General features: G+C 39.7%; 1 protein-coding gene across 13 annotated transcripts in view; it reads right to left on the minus strand.

The window, feature by feature from the left end:
• Window positions 1-24591, minus strand: part of NFIA (nuclear factor I A) — a gene marked incomplete at its 3' end in the record, with an annotated part of 555825 nt that overhangs the window by 259174 nt on the left and 272060 nt on the right. The window lies entirely within an intron of this gene.

The raw sequence follows: 24591 nt of genomic DNA on the forward strand, positions 1-24591 counted from the left end.
TATAGATGAGGAAACTGAGGTGTAGAGTGGTCGAGCCACCTGCTTCACTTCCCCCAGTCAATGGCGAGGCCAAGATTCACAAACAGGCCAACTGAAGGTCCACAGCTTTGTCCTCCTTGAACCAATGTGCTCTACTGACTCAGTGGAGAATGAAAACCGTTAGTCTAGCAAGACATTTTATAATAACAGTTTTCTGAATATAGGTAATTAAGATAGAGGATTCTCCAGTGAAATGTACAGTAAATGAAACTTGCCCAAGATTTCATTCCCAGTGTGCTTCGGTACAGTACAAAAAAAGTAGAAAACACAGTGGTGAATACAATTCCTGTCATTGTGGGACTGAAAACAGGTATAAAATGAGTAATCAGATAAATTAAGACCATTTCAGGCTGTTAAAAGCACTGTGAAAAATACAAACATGAAGGCCAATTTTAGATAGGATGCTCCTCTACCACGGTATCACTTGAACTGGGAGCTGAAGGGTGACAATAAGCCAGCCACAGGAAGGGCCGGGAAAAATGCATGCTAAGCAGTCAACAAGTAGCAACGGGGTTGGTAGTTTCCAAAAATCCAAAGGAGACCAGTCAGGCATCTGAGGAGTCTGTGCTATAAAATGAGGTTGGACAGAGAAGAGTATGCAGCACCAGCTGTATTCTAAATTCATGGGAAACTGTATTCTAAAGTTTGGACTGTATTCTAAATTCATGGGAAACTATGAAAGGTGTTTAAGTTGAGGAGTGATAAAAACCATTTTAATTCTTTAAAGACAGGTAGGTCTGGCTCCTGTGTAAAGGCACAGGAATGAAAGAAGGGGGAACAGTCAGGATTATTTAAGTAGTCTGAGTAAGGATAATGGTGCCTTGAACTAGAGATATTTCCTTTTTTCCCTTTTGATTGACAAATTTCCATACAAAAACTGGAGATGTGGTCCATCCTTATTCTGTTTATTCAAATTCAACTTCTAGTGTCTTTGGAGCTCAGAGGGAACTTATCTTCTTTGACTGTCTTCATTGTACATATGTGGAAACCGAGGTACAGAGAGCTTACCTGACTTGCTAATGTCACACAAGTACTACATAGTAGACTTCACTCACTATAGTCAGATGTTAAGGCAAAGGCATAATAAAACACGTAAGTTTACGAAGTTTGCTGTTGTTCCCAATAAGCGTGCCAAAACTCTGTATTTGAGATTTGCAGCTGTCCTTTCATCTAAAAGCCTTTATGAAGTGTTTAAATCTCTCATTAATTCTCATACCAATATTAAATAGTCCAGCATTCAGCTCAGACACATAGAGGGAGCCTACAGGGTTAAAAGAATGGAAGTCAAGTCAGAGAACTGTGGGTTATGTCTGGGAAAAGTTCATAAAAGTAATTTTAAACTTCTCTGTTTTCTTTCAGCTCCTTCCTTCGCGTTTATGTGCAAATTATACCTTACTCTCTAGGTTGCATTTTGCCATTTTCCTCTCTTTTCCCAAAGAAAGCTCCACATAGAGACAATGCTTTTTTTAAAAGGCCAGTATGAAGTTCCTCTGAGTTCCTGCTCCCTTCGAGCACGGCTCCTATCACACAATAATGTGTTATTTTGTTGAATTTTGGCATCCATCGAGCTTGTTTGGTCAGAAGCCAAAAAATTAGAGTGTGTCGGTCCACCAGTTTCTCAGCAGAGAAGCTCTCTTCTCACCCAGCGAGTGTGCTGTACCCTTGGCCTCTGGCCAAGAAGGGAAATCCATTTTACATAAAGAATGCACAAAGCTCAAGTGCTCAGAGACTTTTTACCTACTAAAATAACTTTATGGACAAATGCCAGTCTGCTAGACACATTCTGCAGGAGCATTTGGCATGCAAAACAAGGTAAAGGGCTCTGTGAAGGTAGCACGTTTTTTAGAAACAAGGAAATGGCTGTGCGTGCCCTCGTGGCACGTCACGTGGCTTGGCACGGCCGGCGTGATTGGCTGCGGCGAAGTAAATACAGCCGCCATGTAAGGAGCGGAACGTCGCCCTTCGCCGGCTTCTTAAAATGGCGGCCTGAGTCCGCACCAGGAGAAGCCAGCCGAGACCCACTCTCAATTTACCCCCTGACGTTTTTTGTTTTTGTTTTTGTTTTTAAATAAACCTTACGGATCTGAGTAGAAACAGATTTCTCACAACTTGCTTCTCCGGCTCAATTTCACAGTTCGGCATACACTCAGGCTCTGTCAAAAGCTTGACATCGTTCCAGGGAAAATATTAACTGTAAACTTTCCAAGAGGAATTAAAGGAGCAGGCAGCAACGTCAGGACGCCCTCCTTTTTGAGAGCACAACCCCAGTGTGTGCCTGTATGTGTTCTGGAAAGACGCACATGCAGCCTGAGCTCAGATGACCTCCAGTATGGTCCCACTTCACCATGTCACACAGTGGAAAGGAGGAAAAAAAAAAAAAAAAAGAAAAGAAAAAAAAAGGACACATCCTCTTTGGCTAAAAGGCACGGAGGTCTCTCCCTCTCCCTCTCAGGCCTGACCAGTTGAACACTGCACACTCTGATGTATAAATATTTGCCTCTGGCTAAAGTTCAAGCAGCCCTGTGTGGCTGCCAGACACAACAGAAAACCATCATCCAAGGGAAAGTGTTTACTGCAGTGGTGGCCAAAGGAGCAACTGCCAGCGAAAGATCGCATCTGATTGGCCAGACCTGCCTGTGGTGTTATCATAAAGCACCTGGCCACTGGCCACTGGGGTGTTCCCACCCTTGTAGTAATGGTCATGTTCTTTAATGCACAGCCTTGCCACAGTTAATACAAGACCAATAGACATGCTGATGGTGTTACATGTGTTCATAGCCAGGGGCCTGCACGAGGCAAACCACCCAGTATATCTGCTACCACTACTGCAAAAACATTCGTTTGCTTCCTGAAACCACCTAGGTGGGGGTCAGTGACCTTTACACACACTCCACCTTACAACACCACTGGCATTTCTCGGGTCCAGTGTCTCCGGCACACCTCCCATTTCTCTTCCCTATGTATTCTGTAATTAAATTCCTTAATCATCATTTGACGAATTTAAGCATCTTTGAAATTCCTGCAAGAAAATAAATTGGGAGAGACTTCTGATAGCAATCGGCTGTCTTAAACAAAGCCATGCACCCTTCAAATTCTCGCTCCAAAAACCAAAATATGCATTGTGCTGTTTTACCGATACTATAGTTCCAAAACACATAGAAATAAGAGAAGCTGCCAATCAAAAGATTAAGATTTCTAATTGGGATAAAGAAGCTGAATGAGAAGAGGATCTTGAAGAAAATGTTTTTGGAAAAGTTATGAATTCCTTATTCATGCTAAGCATATAGCTAGCAGGGCAAAGTCTTTTCATGGTTTTCAGTATTCAGGGCAGTTTGAATACAATCAAGATAAGTCATAATATTTTTAAATCATTGTCATACATACAGCATTTCTATCTTCATAAACAATAATGCATGAATAAAACTTTGCAAATGAAATGTTTCTGTTTAGTTGTACTGAAAGGTTATACAGAAAATAGGATAGAAAAAAATCAAGAAATACAAAGGTAAGAACTTCTTTTAAGTAAAATTTTTGATATTACGGAACAATAATTTAGGTAGAGCAAGCCAAGCTATTTCATCTGTTTCAAATAAAATACACATTCGCTTAATTAAAATATTTGTTGTTTGTTAAAGAAGATTTTACATCCTTATACCACTAACTGAAAATTCTTTAAGGTCCTGAATCTTAGGCTTAACAAAATTTCTAAATTTGAATTCGTTGCAAAACTTGAAATAATGTGCCAAATAATTCCATTTTCGAATGTTTGTGAAACTTTAACAGCTAATCTAATTTTTAACCAAATGAGTCACTAAGGTTGATCTGTGTTCGACCTCAGAAGCCCAGGACTTATAGTATCAAGTTTGGCTTCAAGAGATCCCAGCAAATCATGGGCAAGCAGATCACAGAGGAATGTTCTGTTCCCAGCTGTGAACAAGACAGAATTAACTCTGAGACGCTTCCTCCTGCTGCCCTAGTGGACAAAAAGGTCAAGATGGTTAGCTCTTCTAGTCTCAGTATCAACCGTCAAAACATGCATGTTAAAAATAGATTTGTAGGCAACCAAAATACAAATGCAGAAAGAATTTAAAATAAAAAGTTTTAGTATATTTAAATTTCAGGTTCAAGTATTTGAAAGTCTGTAACATGAAACGAAGGAGAAAAAGTACTGAACAATAATTTCCCCAAGTGCATTAACTTTATAAACTTTGAGCCTCAAAATTTTAAAAACAACCATTCTGACCCAAGGATGACACTTTTGTTAGGAAATTCCTTGGATTCACGAGTAATTCAATGGGAATTAAAGCACAAGAGGCAAATTTACCACTTTTATTTGTTTATATTTTGATAACTGCATTTTTCTCAGCTCAATTTCTATGGAAATGAAAATACTGTTTACTGTCAGAGGAATTTCTTTATCTATCAGTGGGGAATAGAGTTGAAATATTATGAGTCTTTTTCTTAATGCAATGAAATAATCAAGACATTCCACGGTGTTAAGCTACATCAATTCTATCATAACCATGTAGAAAACCAGGGGCAACTGCTGTTTTATACGTAAGTAGTTACTTAAGACTTATCACCGACGAGCATGTTTAATAAAGTCTGTGGCATTTGTATGATAAAATGCTAAAACATTAATAAAACTAAACTGGTGATAAAAGTAATTCCATCTTACAGACTTTCGCACTGACCAAAAATAATGTTACAAATGTAAATATTCCTTTTAAAGCTGCTGAATGCATCATTTTACTAGAAAAGGCTTAGCTATGTTATTTGCAATTCCCTCATTGCACAACAATGTACATTACTGTCTGTAAGCTCTAATTTGGCATGGCGCATCATTAATGACCTGAATGGTGGCTGTTTCACACATACATATTTAATTACAACAGCTGAACAAATTACATATTTATGCTTTATAAAGGGGATTGCCAGTCTCATTCATTTGCTATGCATGCAGGTACAGGACTCCATCTGCAGCAGCATCTGCACAACAAGAGCTAACAATTATCCATTGTACAGCAAGTAAGCATATCTGGGGAAACCTGTGAAGGAGGCGGTCACATTAACCATTTCACTGCCGCAGGCCCTGTATTTTTTTCCAAGGGTCAAAATCTTTTAAAACAAAAATTGTCGCCCTTATATGCCCGCTTGGTCATTTAATAGAATTGACGAACCCTCCCCTCCATATTAATTTCCAATGGATGTTAAGATACAAGAGAAATAAAGGTTCTAAATCCTACGCTACAGAGAGGTTGTACTTCATGTGGCTTATTAGCGCAAGCAGACATTTTCTTAAGAGACTTGCAGCCCCAGAACTCAAACACTGGTCCTTAACAGTCTTTGCCAAGATGTCAACAGGGCTTATCTTTAGCCAGGACAGAAGTTAAGTCTTTGTTACCACACCCTCCATTACACCATAGAGCTGGATATTTATAGAGGACGGGCCTGAAGAACTTTCTTAAAAGAAAGCACACTCTAAGTAAGCCCCTTTTGAGAGTCCCAAGACCTCTGCTGAGCCATTCTTATCATCAATATACTTTCCAGCTAAGCCACAACTAAAAGCTACTATTCCCTCTTTTGGTAATAAAGTCCTATTCACCAGTGCTGCAACCTCATCTTAAGTGGCTTCAGGACTTTCGTATGTTTAATTTAATATATCCAATGAGTAATATAAATATTCTGGACCATCACTTCACTTCGAAACCCAAAGAGGAAGAATTAAGAGTCAGCCAATCAATAGTGAGGTTTCCCATTATCATTTAAGGCTCTTGCTAGGCAATAAAGAGGCTCCATGGTGATGGCCCCTAAAAGCTCCTTACGGCGTCTTTGCCTCTTTAGGCCGCAAAATCAAAGCATGAGTCAGAGGTGTGGGTTTTTTAATGTTCCCTCTTGAGTGATGGAGTTCAAGCCGGGGACTGACTGGGTGAGCGGGATGGAAGAACGGCAGTCCTGGGCATGGCGCTGACCGTGAGGGGGTACCGTCAGGGACATCTGCCCTCCTCCTCGGCAGATGACTCCTGAGAAGCCAGAGGGTACTGAAGGGTGGATACCAAAACACACTCCCAGCTACCCAGGCAGTTCTTGGCTACATTAGGACCAAGTTCACATGTGGAGAGAGTCCTGCTTCACTTGACATCAGCCACCTGCGGAGGAGTTAGCCTTTGGCCAGAAACCAAACTGAGGATGAAGAAAGTCGAAAGCCTCTCTGACATCTTCTAAAGGCAGATGGACCATGAGGAGAACCAGTGCTTGATCTATGGATGGGGTTGCAAATCCAAATCAACTTTCATCAGGGGGCAAAAAAATCTGTACTCCATAGGGAGTTACTGGAAATACAGTCTCACTCTGGTGCAGAATTAGGGTTACCAATTCAGTTGGCCAGAAGCCACACTAAGATGGAGGGGCCTAGGTAAGGTGTGAATTCACTGACTTTTGCCTTCCAAAAGTGTCAGGATATTTGAGGTTAGGCTTCCTGAGGTGTTATGGTACTCTTCAGGGACTTCGCATAAAGCAAAGAGCTTCCCTCCAAGTTCTCCTAGCCTCTAATACTCCCTCAGATGCCTCAATCAGCAGCTCTAGTAGGAAAACACAAATGTTGAATATTGCTTTATAATTTACAAAGGCTTTAATGAACTCTGTAGGGCAGCTATGTCCACTGTATAGATGAGAAAACTGAGGATCGGAGAAATGAAGTGACACAGCTAACAAGTGGTAGAACTGGGACCAAAGCCTGAGACTGACTGTTCCTCCCCTAAAGCTATTCCGAGCTGCACTGTCTCCCCTGCTGCCTTGTTTTGCATATACAAGGCTGTAAACCCCCTAGTCAGACTCACTAGTCTTCGTGCATCTTTGTCAGCACTAAGGAGTGTTGGCTTCAAAAGCAAATGCAGCAGAACTATTGGTGCCCTTCCCACGTGCTGCCCACCCCACTCTGGAGGTCACCTATAGCTGGGGCAAACATGCTTTCCAGGCTCTAGCACAAACACTTGAGCCTTTCTGCCTCAGGGCTTTCTCTGTCCACAGAGCAGAGTAGGGCAGGCTGGAAGTGCAGGAGAATGAATGTACCCAGGAGCAACCCCAACCAATGAAGGACAAGGGTTGGCTTTTGGTGAAATAATTATGAGGTATGTTCTACAGTCTCGCAGGGGGATACCCAGAGGGCTTGAGCCCCAGTTGGTCACAGCGATGATCTGCTCATTAGATGCCCTTTACTGGACATACTCCCTATACTTCCGGGGGTCGTCTCCCAAATGAACTCCTTGCACCCAAACCTGTCTCTGAGTCTGCGTGTGAGGAAACCCAAACTATGAAAATCAGCATTAGTGCTATTAACAATAAGCTTGGCTGTGGAGGCCACTGCTAACCGTAACCTCATACTAGTATTCTGCCTCGATTAAATTTTACCAGAATATTATATACAGTTTGCAGCATTCTTCCAACCGTGGGTGATTCCAATAAATCGACTGCCTTGCCAGAAGATGGTCACAGAGGAAAGGGTTGGAGACATTTGGTTTTGGACCCTGATTCTGCCCTTCTGGTTACATATTCTTCAGCAAGTCATTTCACCTCAGTGATAATCACTTCTTCGGGTATAAAATGGCTCCTACATCCTGGTAGGACTATGAGAATAAAATAGGGCATTTGTGAAATCACCTAGCATATAGCCTAGGTACATAAAAGTTAATCATTATCATCAATATAGAATTAACAATGAGGCCAAAAGGATGCCAATATGATGTGGACAAACATTAAGGAGGAAAAAATTCTCTAACAGTAGGATATAAGGTAACAAACTTTTTCTCCGACTGATCTGTCTATCCTCTAGCCACCTTTAATTAACCAAGAGTAATCTGAATGCTTCAGCAAACTAACTCCCTTGCTGGTGTGGGTGATATCACCCTAAAAGTTATTGGTGATACTCAGTACCAGCTCTCTGTAAGTCAATGCCACAGGCACCTTGGCTGACCTTGGCAACTTTCAAAGCACAAAGCCATACTCCACTGCACTTCTCCCTTGATCTCCGGCGATCTGGGGGAAGTGGGCAGAGGGAATAACTAGGGAGCCACGTAAGATAAATGAGCTCTTGTAAGGTGCCATATACCAATTCAAGCGCTCGAAGGAAGAGATGAATGGTGCCTCGAAAGAGCTGATTTACTGTCTAAGGAGAAAGTCTCCTATAGATCTTCATTAAGAATGTTAACTTCCCAAGGTTGATTTGCAACAGAGGCTACTGTGTGGGAAAAAAGACAAAAAAATAAAGTTTGCAAATGTCAAGGTCTTACAGAACCAATAACAGAAATGGTTTATTAAAGCTGCTCTTTATTCAGAGTGGCTTAAATTTGAGGAGGGGAGTTATAGAAAGGGGAGTCTGAGTAGCCTAAAATCAAGAGACCTGTATATAATGGTGGTCCGAAACACTTACATAGAAAACATTCTTTCTATGAACAGTGTATTAAATAGATTACCTTCTTTAATGATTCAGAACACACCTGCGGATGATGCCGCAGGGTTAATTTCTCCAGGCTTCAATTTTCTTGTCTTTAGAATAGTGGTAACGAGAGGGAGTCATAAGAGTTAAATGAGCTAATGTGCCTGACATCACTAGATAAGTGGTATAACACAAACGTCACCTTCTTAAAACCAGGGTTATTGGTATGACTAGCATCCTGAATTCACTAACTACTGTTTAAGATACATATAGAACGTACGGGCGATTGGAATAACTTAACCCTATAACATGCGTTTGAAGTTACTTCTGAACTCACTGCTGATAAGCTTCCTTTGATTTTTTTTTCATAAAACACAGAAAACTAAATGTAGAGAGGGGAGAAATACAGGTAATTCTAGTTTTCTGGTTTTAGTATTCCCAATAATTATCAGAGTTCCCAATAGAGAATTTAAAAGGTTTGTTTTGCCAAGGAAATGTAAGATACATATCTCTTGAATATATGGATTTTAAAAAAAATAAGTTTACTGTAGCATGATCCCACTTTTATTTTAAAATACATAGAAGAAAAACTAGAAAAAAAGGAAGAATTAAAGTTAATTTTAATATTCACCTATGCATTGTTTTTTCCCTAGATTTTCTGTCCTGGAGATAATATTACTTGTTTACAATAAGAAATAAATTATTTTCAATATCAACACATTTTATATGAAAAACTTTAAATGGAAGTAAGCAATTAAAAGGAAGAAAAATCCACAATTTTATTTCCATCCTATAAAATATCTACTGAGATAAAAGGAGGAACTTGCTAGGACTACTGTTTAAGGAGATTTAAAGGCCTTTACCATTCACTAATTCACGCCTGCTTCCCTCATTCTGCAGTTTATGACTTAATGTAAAACAGTAACGTTTACAATAAAAACAATGGCAAAGTTTAAAAAGGAAAAGAAATCAATACCTGGGAAAGCATGAGTATGGCCCCTCAGCTAACCCTTTGCCAGCATCCATGGGACTTTCCACGCTTGGTGGCACGGCAGTTAGCCAGAGGCCTTAGAAGGATGTATGAAGTATAAGGCTTTCACAGCGGACTCTTGCCTGCCTCTTCAGCCCCATGCTGAACCAGGCAAAATTGCTGGAACATACCCTGTTCTCTCCAACCTCTCTGCTTTTCTTGACATTTGCTACTCTTTTTATCTCCTCTCTGCAACAATCTTTTATCTCTTAATTCCAACTCATCCCCTAAAACTCAGCTTAGATGAACTCTCTTTCAGAAAGACAGCCCTGAAAACTGCATTTAATTCTATCTCAAACTAAGCTTTATCCTATTCACTTTTCTCTTTCTTCATTGGACCATGAGCTTCTTGCTGATAGGACAATGACTAATACATGGCACACAGTAGGTGTCAAGAAACTGTTAAATGCATGAGCGAGGACATGGCTATATATACACGTATACGTAACCCAAGGAGGAAACAGTCACTTGACAGAAGGTAACCACATGAGAATGTAATCACCTATGAAATAGCTGACTTACATAGAATATGACCTGTAACAATAATTAAATGTGTGAATCCTCTGCATAAATACTGGCCTACTAGAATAAGGCTTCCTATCACATATGTTCATTTTTAATGCTATCTTCTTTTTGGGTGGGGAGGGGAGTAGGGGGAGATAAGGTATCACATGGATTTAGAAGAACCATGACTAAATACTGCCTGGTACTCTCCCCTAACAGTTATAATGCTGGAGAGAAAAATTCATTAAGTTTTTTTCCATTTGTAGGTATACGGCATTTCTTTCAATCTTGAAATAATAATAAACATCAACACAGAAAGGCTTAGTTTAAAAGTCAACAATGAATAATGTTTCAGTGACTGGTCTGTTAATACCCAATAAATGCCAAGTCTTGAGGTATATTTTTTAAAACCCTCTGTGGCATTGGGGAGGAGGCCATACTTGCAAGAATAGCAGGTATTTAAACACGTTCTCACTACAGAAAGTGCTCCTCACTGCATGCCAGCATGCGCCTCAAAAGAACAAATCATCTCTTGTCAGTGCCCTATCAAAAGTTCATCTAAAAATCCTAACTTTTACAATTCAAAACATAACTTCAGCCCCGTCAAATGTGGCTCAAATGAACTTCTCAAAGACAAGATCTGTGTCTTCTTTCCTTATGCCCCAGGCACCTATCACAGTGCCTGGCTGCCCCAGGCACCTATCACAGTGCCTGGCTACCAGAGGCGCTCAAAGGTTATTAAATGGAACCAACCCAATGTGCCCTTCCACTTTATCATGTGGGATCAAAGTCAGAAATACGCTCTTTTCCTTCTTCTCAGTTTCAGTGCAAATGGCAGATGCCTGGCAACTCACTAGTTTTGGACCACATGATAGCAAGCTTCCTTCACTCACTTCCTTTTTCTCATCTCCCCACACCACTACCAGATGAAACTAGGAATAACAAATTCTTCTAAAAGCTGTGGTCTACTATATCTCTGACCTTGCACCAGAGTCACACTGGTGTGTGGAGTTCCTCAACCCATTCCATTAAAAGTCCATTTCATTTTTAGACTAAATGGAAAACAAAAGAAACCTTATGCTTCATGAAGTGTGTGTAGGCACGCATGTCGCTTTCAGAGCAGGTAACAGTGCCTGGGTAAAGTCTCCCCAACAGCTTTGCAAACTACCCTGGCCTGCTGAGAGCCTTGTGTTTCAAAATCGCAAAAGGCTGGCAACAGACCCAGGGCAGGGTTTCTGTAAGTACATTTAGCCATAGACCTCTCCATCTGCCTAACGCCCCCATCTCCTAGGTTGTCTTTTCCTTTAAGACACCTCACATCTGAAAGGAAAAAAGAGGAGAAAAAAAATGAAAGCTCAAAGATAGTATCAAAAACAGTGTTTAAAGTGGAGAAAACAGTCAAATCCAAACACCATCCTTTGCTCCATCCACTCCTCTTACCAGCTCTGCCCTGATCATCAACCTCTATTCATTTTTCCCTTACAGATGACTATTTGTCGAGAATATATTGAGTTGCCATCCACTGCGCATCCATTACCTCACGTAAGGCCCTTAGGTTACCACTCTAATCCCTGCTTGACAACACAGAAACTGGGGCTGAGAGAAGTGAAGTCACCTGTCCAAGATCACACAGCTGGAAAGTGGCCAGGCTGAGGTATCTGACTATAAATCTGGTGTTTCTTGCATGGCATGCCCTCACCTCTCATAGGAAGTGTTCGGGAACGTCTTCACAGTCTTGCCCAGAGAAGTGAGAGAAAGGAAGTGAAGGCGCATTAGGAAGAGTAAGGGACTGATGGGGGACAAATGAAGCAACTGCTTACTCTTCCCATGAGGGTAGATTTGAGGTCCCCATAAATGTAAATGATTGCTTTTCCACCTCACACCTCAAACTCAAATACTAAAAACAAGCGTAGTGATACCACCTTCCACCCATACAATATATACATATAATACATAATATATACCTTCCAAGGACCCCTCAAAGAAATTATTTCTCTACCATCTTCATGATAGAGGTGCAGGATCATTAGAGTCGATGAGAGATTCTCATCTTTGGAGAAACCTCAGGCATGGAGAAGTGAAGTGACTTTCCCACAATCACACAGTGAGTGGACCAGGGCAGGAGACCAAATCCCTTGACCCCCTCGGTCTTTTCTCATTTTACTTATTAGCCAGTGCAACTCTCTGGATCTGTCTCTTCCAGCAGACTTCCATGTTCCTCAGCAAGACCTGCCAATTTTTCTTTCCTAGATGAGCAATGAACCTTCCAAGGGTATCAAAACAAACAGTGGAAAGAGCACTGGCCTTCAAGCCAGAATTAAATCTAGGGGGCTCGAGTCCCAGTCATTTACTGGTTGTGAAACCCTGGGCACAGAACTTACAAGCACTTGGGTTTCAGGTTCCTCGTCTGTAATTTGGAAGTAACAATACCTGCCCTCTCCACCTCATGGAGTTGTCAGAAAAATCAAATGAGAGAATGGGTGTGAAGGGTTCCTCACAAAACTGCAAATACTCTACAAATATAAAGGATTATTATTTTTGGATTCAACTGACTTTCTCAATTGAACGAAGCCCTGTGCGTAGCTGATCAAGTTATGTTATAAATAACCAAGGAAAATGCTCTGGTTCCTGAAACAATCTGACCAGCCTGCTCACTCTTCTGAAAGGACACTGGTTGTAAAATGAATTAAATCAGAACTTTTTGCTATCTTCAGGACATAAATTGTTACTAGCTAAGGATCAGTAGGAGAATGGCTATTTTCAAAAGCATCTAGACCTGACTATAAAAAGCTGACATTTCCTAGTCTAGAACACGGGGCATGGGGCAAGGCAGAAAAACAAAGGGGTTGCCTGCTGGTTTTACAACAAGAATAATCCAACATGGACTGTCTTGTCTCCAACAGTGGTTGCAAGAGCTCATATGCTAAACTCAGCTTCTTGTTAAATATTTCAAGGATGCTAATGGAACCAGAAGATCAACTCTGTTCTGCATCAACAGGCTGGCTTTATCCTAAAACCAATTATAAATAAACTTCTAAATACAGCCTGCTTTAAATATGCATTTAAGAAAACATATCCAACCTTCGTGCCATCCGTCACCAGCACGTACATATCTGACTCATCTAAAACCCACTGTTTTAGGGAACCTGGTCCTACACCTGTGTGACCATTTGCCTTCGGAATCATGACTAATACAGCATTATTTCTAATAACTTCTCAAGGTTCTTTTCTCTTTAGGAAGCAGAAATTCACTGCCAAACACTGCTTCCATTCACAAGATTATTTATGGCACTGATAATTGAATTCCGGTCACATGACTAAGGAAGACTGGGTTCAGAGGGAACAGAACCTAACCATAATTTCTAGAGAGATCCATAAATTACTGCTTTTCTCCCCTGGAAGTTGAAGTCCTTGGAGCTCCATGGATTCTTCCCTAGCATTTATTCTAAGTTTGGAATCATCACAGAAATTTCTCTGTGCTTTGTCTGTGCTCAGTGACAAAGCTCCTAAAGTAAATCCTTTGAAATTATGTTTTGCATCTACCCCTGAGAAACTCTAAGGGGTGCATAGGAAATCCCCCCTTTGCATCAAATGTTGCTATCTCCATTACAGCACACAGTTCTTAAAGGTATAGCATCTTAGGACTAAGGGTATAAACCACGCAAGTGTTCTCTTTTCCCAACAAAAGCCCAGTCACATCTATACCTGCGAAAGCACAGGACTGTGGGTTTGGTGGCCACAGCAAAGTGGATTCTCTTATTCATTCTCAAATAAGATCAGCATTCTCAAATTAGATGCCATGCTGATCTAATTTCTTTAAAGAAGACCTACCAAAAATCTTTACTAAATAAGAAATTCCTCCTCCTCCCAAAGCCTCTATTTAATGTTTTAACAAAGATCAGGCTTTAATGATTCAATGTAGATTGCGTTACAGACAGCATTTATCTTATTATCCTTTAGCTCAACCAGAGCAGAAATATCACTAGAGTCACTTTCAAAATATTTTCAAATTATGCTTAAAATAAAAACGCAATGTAATGTCAGTCTAGAAGAAACAGCAAACACTTTTTTCCTCCTAGAATTGCCCTCTTAAATACAGCACATTTCCATTTGCTTGGCTTCTTATTTCAAGTAGATGGGTTAAAGAGCATCATCCCTATTGTAATACTTTTAGCCTGGAATAAATTTAGCATTTTAGAAGTTGTTCCACAGTCCCTTTGATTTAAGTTTCAGAGAACATAATAAACAGCATTTGATAAAGATTGGGAATAAAAGAAATTCAGAGAGTAAATCAATCTTCCAAGGCTACACAGCCAATCTGGTATCCATACAAAGGCCTTTTACTAAGTATGAACACAAGCACCCATGTGTGCATGCGTGTACACACACACACAGAGACAGTGAGAGAGAGAGAGAGAGAGAGAGAGAGAAACGCACACACACATATCACAAAGCAAAGGCAAACACTGTGTTAGCAACAACTTAGGCATTATTTTCTATAAACTTTCTGTCCTTTTCTATTTAGGAAAGAACCTCTCTCTCTGTCTCTCTCTCTCTCTCTCTCTCTCTCTCTCTCTCTGTCTCTCTCTCTCTCTCTCTGTCTCTCTCTCTCTCTCTCTGTCTCTCTCTCTCTCTCTCTCTGTCTCTCTCTGTCTCTCTCTCTCTCCCTGTGTCTCTGAAACTGAAACAGAGTCCAGTAGACACACACAGTCTCCTTCTTTAGAAGCTTATCAAGACCAAACACCTTTGAGGGTGTACCATCACTGATGTTGGCACAACTTGGTGATAAGTGTCCAACCGTTACAAAAGGCAGTGACACTAATTTTTGCTCAGCTCCGACTATCTTCTAAAGTTCCAAAGGAAAGAAATACTTCCCACTACAGTCAATGAAGAATACCACTTTGCAGGAAAGTTCAAACTGTTACTAATAAGTATCCTTGTCATTTACATGGCAAAAGTGGGTTTGAAAGTGGGGAGAACATATTCCCAGGCAAGAGTTCAGATTAGGTTACCGTCCTAAACATTCAGAAATCCTGCACTGGCTAGACTACAGGGAAAATACCAACTGCTATGATCCAAGACCATTGACTAGCAAGCTGGGTTTCTGGGCCTATCCTAATGATGTAGGTCTTGGCCATAAACTGCCCAGGAACCCTACCGCATCTTGGTGGTCAGATCAAGTTTTACAATATACCCACATTTACAGGCATTCCTCCTCCCCTACCTAGGTAAAAGGAAATTGTGGGACACTGCTATGGATCAGAGCAGCTGTGAAGCTGTCCAAATGCCACCTACATTTTAGATCCTTCAGGGAGACAAGTGTAAACTTAAATCATTCATCTGACCTCTTTTGGGTCATGGATGCCTTTGGGAACTTGATGAAAGCTACAGGTGATGGTGTCAGAAGTGGTATCCAGACAGTTGCCCATGCGTCAGGATCCCCAAGGCAGTTCTATGGGGCCAGATAAGGAGACCAGTACAGTGCCTACTGGTACTCAAAACAATTCTGATTGCCTGTGCTAATGGTTACCATGCCTTCCAAGATAAATAGCAAACACCCCACAGAGTACATAGCAGGGGTAGTGGGAAAATATTCCTTTATATACCACAGAAATACCACAGTGTGATTGCAAATGGCATATGTAACACTACTTTCACTCGAGTCCCAAAGAGTAAAGTCGATCTTTGCTGTCCAAATTTAATCAGAAGACAACTGGTTTAGTCAATTAATCATTTATTGAGCAGGTACTATGTGCATTGCTGAGGATACCAAATAATCATAAAACTGTTTCTATCCATTGGGAATTCAGAGCCAAGTTGCGAACAGAAAATAGCAAAAGGTTATTGATATCAGGCCATGTTTTAAACCTTTTGGTTTCTCCAGTAAGTAGTATAACGTGTGGCAAAAGCAGGCATCTAGTAAGTGTCTGCTGACCACTGAACACCACTGAGTACACAAACACCTAAAATACAAGACAGAAAAAGAATAATACAGGGCCCAACCACAAAGTAGATAAAGTAATTGCATTGGAAAGTGTGGACACCTTTCCAAAGTAACCACATTCAGCTAGGGAGCCTGTAAAAACTTCAGGAAGAACTGGCACCTAACATGAAGACTGAGGAAAGATAGGACTCCTTGGGGCAGAGATGTGAGGGTAGAAAGAAGAGCATTCTTGGAGGAACAACTAAGAGAGCACAGTGTGAGAAGAGGCCTGGAAACAAACAGCAAGTAATCCAAGTTTCTCTGGAACACAGGATAGTGTTGGGGGTAGCGGGGAAATAAATATTTAGAATCCTCTATTCTGTGCTTGTTACACAGCTGGAAAAAAAAACAGGCTTCAGACAGTCTATGTTGCTTTTTAAGCTTGCAGCGGGGGAAAAACTTGGAGTATTTATCTAAAAGCTTTCAAGATCCTCTAAAATTACTTTTTTTTTTTTTTTTTTTTTTTTTTGCTTTAGGGAGGAATTGACTCGATTTTGTAAATAAAAGCTCCCCTTAAACAGAATCAGGGCTAAGTGGAACACGTTGCTATTTTATTCATTTAGCCTTCCCACACACAGAGGCCTGATATGAGGAGTAAAAGATTCACAGGTTTGTCTTTTGTTTTATGTAGCCGCATCTTGTCTCCAACACAATTATGATAAGACAGACTTTGTTTTCTAAACAAACTTGTGGCCTTCCCTAAGCAAGGGAAGCAAGCCTGCCTCCAAAAGAAGAAAATGCTGACAAGTGGGTAAAAGGAAAATATTTAACAGCCATTCATAATTAAGCTTTCAAAAAATGAGATCAAAACTATAGGCTTATAGAAAACAACACGACCGCTATAGCCAGGTTTTAATTTTCAACCCCTTGGAAGGAGATGTGTAATCTCCATCCCAGAGCCATGAAATAGTCCTAGGGTGTCCTAAATAGTGTCATTTTAAAGAAATGTAACAGGAGAATTTTTCATTGAATATCTTTAAGAATCATGGCCACAGAAATGTTAGCATCCATAAACTTCAAATATCTCCAGTTTAGGTAACTAAAACTATTCCTTAAAAGGGCTCTCAAAAAAAGATTTTTTTAAAGGCCTATCTAGCTATATATTTAGTTTGAGCTCATGTTATAAATAATGCTCTTTTATTTTAATTAAATCATCACCCATCATAAAAATAAGACGGCCATTTTCCTTTTTTTTTTTTTAATTGGGGCATATTGGGGAGCAGTATTTTTCTCCAGGGCCCCTAAGCTTGAAGTTGTTGTCCAATCTAGTTGTGGAGGGCGCAGCTCAGCTCCAAGTCCAGTCGCCATTTTTCAGTCTTAGTTGCAGGGGGCACAGCCCACCATCCCATGTGGGAACTGAACCAGCAACCTTGTTGTTCAGAGCTCGCGCTCTAACCAACTGAGCCACTTGGCCACCTCTCCGGAAGCTCAGTGGCAGCTCATTGTCTTCAATCTAGTTGTGGAGGGCGCAGCTCACTGGCCCACGTGGGAATTGAACCAGCAACCCTGTTGTTCAGAGCTCACACTCTAACCAATTGAGCCATCCAGCCACCCAAGACTGCAATTTACTTCAGTATTTTTCGTGTCAAACACAATGATCTTTTCAACTGTATCTCTCAATATATACCTATAATATCCATGCACACACAGAGAAAGACCACTCAAGCAGAGGTAGATATACTTGAAATCAGTTGCTTTAGGGAAATAATGTAAATATAAATCAATTCTTGTACTTCTAGTGCTTCCACCAAAGCACTAGTTGTTAAAGGTCTTGCAATTGGTATTTGCACTATTAGTTAACACCTTACATATACAAGTATGAATTATCCCACAAGCTTGTCTGACTGTGACTGCCTCAATATTTAACATAAATGGATTTGCCAAACTTGGCTTAGACATGGAAACATAAGGTAACACAGGAATCTTTTAGTAAAAAGCGCTGATAATGTTCCCCACACCCTCCAACCGAAGTCCGGACCCATTAGTGCACCCATAGTCCTTTGTCATGTAATGTGAGGTATCAACTGGCATGAAATCTTCGTAATCTTATTAAGTTTACATCAAAATCTGTATATGTGAAGAGCATCCAATATTGGAATTTAAATAACCTTTAGGATTTGAGCTAAGGGGTTTTCCAGGCACACCCTGAAATCTACTGAAGATAAGGATAAGCTGTGACATGCTTTTGAAAGATTAGAGGTAGAGCAAATGAAATTAAATGAAAACTAAAAGGATCATAACACCTAAAACCTACAAATGTTTTAATAGGAAATAAAACCATTTCTGGCTCACAGAAATAACAACAGGATTAATAGTTGCAGATTTGTCCCTTCTACTAAGATCCTTTTTCAAACTACTTCAAATGAATACATGAAGGATTGATTTTTAAACCCGTGTAAATTCTTAGAGACAATGCAGACTGACTTAATTATAATCAATAAAAATCTACAGACGTTGATGCAACCCAGCAGAAATGTTGCTACCAAAAAACATGGCATAAAAATCTCTCTGTGGCTCCCTCTGTATGCAACAGTGATATGACCTTAATAAATATTTCATTCCTTTCAGTGAATAACCAAGCATCAAGATGGCAAATTTTAATAGCTAGGAAACATCATAATAACTCTAAGAAACTGCCTCCTTCAGAGAATAGTAAACTTATCCTAACTTCAAAATACACCCCAAATCAGCAGCTAATCCTAAATGAGAGTCCACTTATCTATCCGTTCCATAGACAGATTGGGGCATTGCTTAAAGAGGTTTTACAGGGACTTCACACCCTACGGCAATGTTAGAAAAGTCAGATGGGAAAAGATGGAAGATCTTCAAGTACAAGAACAATTTCTTTCCGTCCCCACTCAGAGTAAGTGCTCAAGAAATATTCTTGGATTAACTAACTAGAAGATAGTCAAGAGTCAGGTCACATGATAGCCTATACAGCGACCCCCAGGTTTCTTTCAGGAGTTGTAATTAGTAGCTAAGGGCCCTTATTCTATAGGTAGGTTGGACTGTTTCATTGCTAAGCACATTAATCATACTTTTACCTACATTTACATCCATCTGCTATTTTTCTCACCACCCTCCCAGAGTCGGTGGATCTTCTAACATAGGGAAAGAGAATGAGTATGGAACACAGGGCTGGGTTCCAAGGTCAACTCCAAAATGCACTGACTGTGTGCCGTAGGCAAGCCATTTAACATGCTCAGAGACGTGGTGTCTTCATCACAGAAACAGGGGTGACAATACCCAATTTATAAAATTGTGGTGAGGATTAAAGATAGCAAGTTTAATGCATGTGGCACAACAGATCTCACTTTACAGGTATATGCTAAATGAAAACACACACTATTCTGCCATATACATAAGTCCCCTATTCTTTTCCTTGCCTCTAAAATAGTCTCTCATTACAACTCCACTTAAAGTAGATTTTGATACAGCCTCTGGACAATATTGTTATTTTTAATTCTAAATATAGTATTTATAGTGAACTGGGTCACATACATATTTACCACCTTAAATAATTCTAAAAGGTTGTCTTTGCATATTTTCCCTAATAAAAAACGGTTTTGCCTTTTTTTAAATACAGTTTATGGTTACTGAAATATTTAATTATCCTAGTATTATTAGAGTTTTCACTGATTTGCTGGGCCTGACAACATAATTATATATTAGAATTATATGAATGCTGAAAGGTTTCCGTGCTTCTAGATATTCAGTAGGTGACCAATTCGTGTTTCCTAAATTCTATAATATACGTACCTTCCTATATCGAAGAGTAATCCTTCAGACTATCGAGTGTTGTTTTGTGTTTTCTTTTTGAGGGTTTTATTTAATAAACACCAAGATCATGAAAACACAAATTTATAACACTAAGAAGAAATTATCAAAATGAGGCAAAAATATTTTCTCTCAATTTATGTAGACTTCCTGAATTTGCCAAGGGCATTATGGTGACTTCCTGACTTTGCCAAGGACATTATAAAAGAACTAACTCAGCAGTAAGCTGCAAAAAGGTGTGAGCAGAAATATTACAGATGAGTCAATTGGTTAGAGTCAAATAGGTATGGTTTTCCCTTAGTACATGCTTACCTGTAATTAAGAGTTCTTCAAACTTCCATAATTCTTGTGTTTAAGCAATCAAATATATACCTAGTTTGGTAGCATTTTAACTACATCCATATATATAAAACATGCTTTTAATCACCTTAAAATGGCTGCTTTCATAAAACAATTTGGAAAAGCTTCCCAGTGTTAGAATTAAATTTACAGATAAATAGACAGAAAAGATTTCTTTCCAATAAAGGTTATCAAAATCAGATGGCTGTGATTTATAAAACAAAGATTTATTTTAGAATAAAAATAATTAATGGAAAATCTCGTTTATCCATAAGATTAAAACCCAGAAAATATGTATGGGGTAATTTAGATATTTTATGGTAAGGTAGTAGTAGTATAGAAATAACATTAAATGGTATGCTCTTTTCTAACTTCTCTACTAAAACTCTAAATAAACTTTTCCAAGAATTAAATAAATTCATGTAATGTTCCCTCAACAGTTTGCTCATTGTTAGCAATGACCTATCCCATATAATGCAAAAGCATTTAATTAGAAAATAAAGCACTGGCCTTCCCCTAAATGATACTTATTTTATAATGCTCAAATCTGGAGATATTTTTAATAAATATTGGAGAATGCAGGCTCTCCAGGGCCTGCAGCTGGGTTGTATGTTGAGTTGGTTGCTGTGGCAAGCATTGTTTCCTGGCAAATACCACAGCCATTTACAACCTCCTCATCACTGCCCACTACAGGGACTGCCAAGCTGGATACTCACTTCCCCAAATTTCCTTGAAGCAAGTGATCCAGTTTTAACCAGTGAATCATAAGGAGATGTCACCTGTGTAGTTTCTGGAGCAGTGTTTCCTTTCCTGATGAATGGAGCAAAGTAGGTTAGCATGACCCATCTCCCCCATCACCCTGCCTCGAACATACAGGTGGCAAACATAACATGACAAGAGTTATATAAAAATAAGTCAACAAATAAAGCATATCAGGGCAGAAAAAATGGAAAGGGCCTGGCTTCTTGTTGGTATCAGTGAGCAAATAAACCAACACTAGCTATTAATACTACCTCTGGGCTTATCGTTACTATATGTAAGAAAAATAAATCTTTGTTTAAACCACTGGTTTTTGTTTCTTACAACCAACAGCATTCTCAAGCTACAGCTGCCATTATTTAAAACACTTATTGATGCATATAAAAATCTGGATTTCCAGATTCTTAAATAAAGAACCAGGACACTGGGCGCAGGTTTTCACACAACACTCAACCCCAATTGCCTAGAACTGAGGGGCCTTTCAATGGGACTTGGATTCTCCCTGTCCACTGCTTACTTCACTCCTTTACTTACCTCTCTAACTGCTACAAGCACCTGAATTTGAGATCCCACTACTCAGATACAGCATACAAAAACATATACTACGAACTATAAGACAAACTTCATTATAACCAACAAAACATTTATTTTTGGCTTTCTAGAATCCAGATATCCAGCATAAACAGTCATGGTCTCACTTATGAAAATACATATTCTTTGTCTGACGACTAACTTTTCAACAGGCACATCAATTTGGTTTTGCTTTTATAGCACACCTACACAGAGAGGAGAAAGACTCCATGCTACCGAGGGGCTATATAATAATAGTTAGGGCTAAAGACAATATGATGGTGATAATAAGGATAAGAATAGCTACTGTTTACCAAGATATGATGAGAGGCTAGGCAGTATACAAATACTTTGCCACTTATTCCAGAAAAAAACAGTATGAGGTTATTCCTGTTACCTTTATTTTAAAAATAAAGAGAAAGTAACTGATTCAAAATCACACAGCTAATAAGCATTAGACAGAAAATTTGAATCTAAGTCTTTTAGACTCTAAGACATATACTATTAACCACAGATTATATTGCTTCGCAAAGAAGAGACCAAAATTATTTGATTATTTTGGATAAATGTTCCATAAAATTTCTCAGATCCTACATCTCATTCCTATGGGACTGCATTCTAACATGAATGTTATATCAAATATTTGATTTTTAATACCCATTAGGATAAGTCTTGATTCCGGTATAGGATTTTTTTTTCAAAAGGCACTTCCTTCTTAAGTATAACTGACCTGGTACAGTAAATTCTCAAGATCCAAAAGTGACTCATTTCCAAAGCTCGACACATTAGCAGCTGGTATTATTCAATCTGAGATTTAAATTTATAATGTACTCTTGATAATGTACTCCCAATACATTTTTCACTTCTCTATCTCTTGAATGACACAAGATAAAAGATCTTTAAGGTATAAATATTTTATATAAACTTTCACTCTGTTTTTCCTCAGCCATTTTCCATTTGCAAACACTAGACATCATGCAAAAAAAAAAAGAGAGAGAGAGAGAGGGGTTGAAAGAGTTTTATGGATTATGTTGGGGGTGCTGAGAACGGCTGATCCATTCTGCTGTGGCAGCAGACACCACCGCTACCGGCCTAACAGCCCTAGCTCGCTAATCAGCATGTTCCCCCCTAAATGGAGTCTGATTCAAAGTACTGTTTTTCCACGGGGCAGAGAGTGGGCTGGAAGGGAACAAATTCCCAGCATCATCTAGAGTGAGCACTAACTCTGTGCAGGGTACCAGTGGTGCCAATAGGGCCCTGGCATTGGGCTACCTCATTCAGTCGGGAGGATGCCAAAGCGGCCACTTCTCTCAGACACGACAGGGAAGAGTGGAGGCAAAGCAGGAATCAGAAGACCCTTGCGAGGCCTGTGGCTTTTGGCAAATCATTTAAGTTCAAGTCTTTCTTTCAACACTGGTAAAACCGCCCCAGGTTTTCAAACTATCTGCACAGATGCCCCAGGCCTTGCTCCTCAAATCGTAGTCAGCGTCTATTTAACACCTCAGGAGTTTAGTAAAAATGCAGAGTCCCAGGCCCTGTCCCAGACCTACAGAATCAGAATCTGCAAGCTTCCCAGGGAATTCCTGGCCCTAGGGATGTACTCCAACTGGGGCTGCCTCTGGAAGAAAGAAGGGCCAAAGATAACACGGATGCAGTACCCCCGTATTTTTTCAACGTAAAAATATTATATAAATTATACACAAATGTGTGTGTATATGCACGCGTGTGTGTAAAATCAGGTTCAGAAGAAAAGATTCCTGTTTAAAGAAAATCTGAAACCACTGGATAAAATGATCTATACAGTCCTTCATAACTGCAGATATCCATGATTTTCTGAATCTCCAAAAGTACTTACATTTATCACTTTAAGCATAATTTGTTTCCTACATTAACTTATTTTGGAGAGAAATCTTCTATAATTTGTAGCCAATCTTCTTATATACTGAAACATAATTTGATCTTTTCCTGAAGGTGCCACTAAGAACTTGAGTGAGTTATACAAAAGTGTCCCATTGAAATGAATACCCAAAGAACTATTTGGGAATGTTAGTGCATAGGATATGTGTGTGCATATATAAATAGGTATACATTTATATAAATATATGTACATCTGTATATATATTTATGCACAGACATACACACAGGTATGCACTGTATATACATATTCATTTTTATACTGTACACACACATACATGTACGTGTGTGTGTGTGTGTGTGTGTGTGTGTGTGTGTAGAGGGGGGAAAGGGGAATCTCAAGCTACTATTCATCTCAACCTCCTATTTGCTCTACTTTTGACAATGTCTTCATGTCTTCTCTTGCCGTTTAGTTTGCCAGCTAACATCTCTTGTTTGTTTCCGCTTTCTAGACTCAAGCAGTTGTCCATTATGACTTTATTTGCTGCTCTGGAATAAAATCATACTTGTGTAGAAGTTATTAGGTTTCCCTGAGGGTCTCTTCCAAGGATAAAGATCGTGAGCTTTTTAGGACTTGAACTTGATAAAATCTACTTTGGATCACTGGAGGCTGGTTGTGCTTTTTTCTAGTTTTAAGATGTGCCCCTAACTGTTAAAAACAAAAAAACCCACCGGTAGCAGACTGTAAATGATTCTAAAGAAAAACATGAATTTTACTTTCTCAGTTCTCATCTCATGCTAATCCACCCTATGCAAATAGGTTGCAAGAACCTTCATGACAGTACTTGGAAAGTCTGAAGTCTGTTACTGGTGCTGTATGGTGACGACAACCATCAGGGGAGTGAGAGGAGAACAGAAGAGCGCCTCCTCAGTCTGCAGGTCCTGCTCTGTCTTAATCAGCTTTCAGAGGCCACTAAAGCAGCCCCAAAGCTAGGACAAGCTAGAAAGGTGTCAGTCCATGCAGTTAGAATCTGTTCTGACTTCTACGGAGGCGATCACTTCACTCCTCCTCTCCACATGCGTGGTGGGCACCCTTGGAGAACACTCAATTCCCAGTTCTCTGCATATGAGAGTGTCTCTAGATTGCACTAAAAGGCATTCCCCTGGCTAAACCTATTAAGACAACACTGAAAAATCCCATTTCAAAGTTAGATGACAGTTCAGCGTGGTTCTCAAATTTTAACATCTATCAGAATCACCTCAAGTACTTGTTAAAACACAGATTGCTGGGTCCCACCCCCA

Source organism: Rhinolophus hipposideros (genome assembly GCF_964194185.1).
Source record: "Rhinolophus hipposideros genome assembly, chromosome: 8".
Classification (NCBI taxonomy): Eukaryota; Metazoa; Chordata; class Mammalia; order Chiroptera; family Rhinolophidae; genus Rhinolophus; species Rhinolophus hipposideros.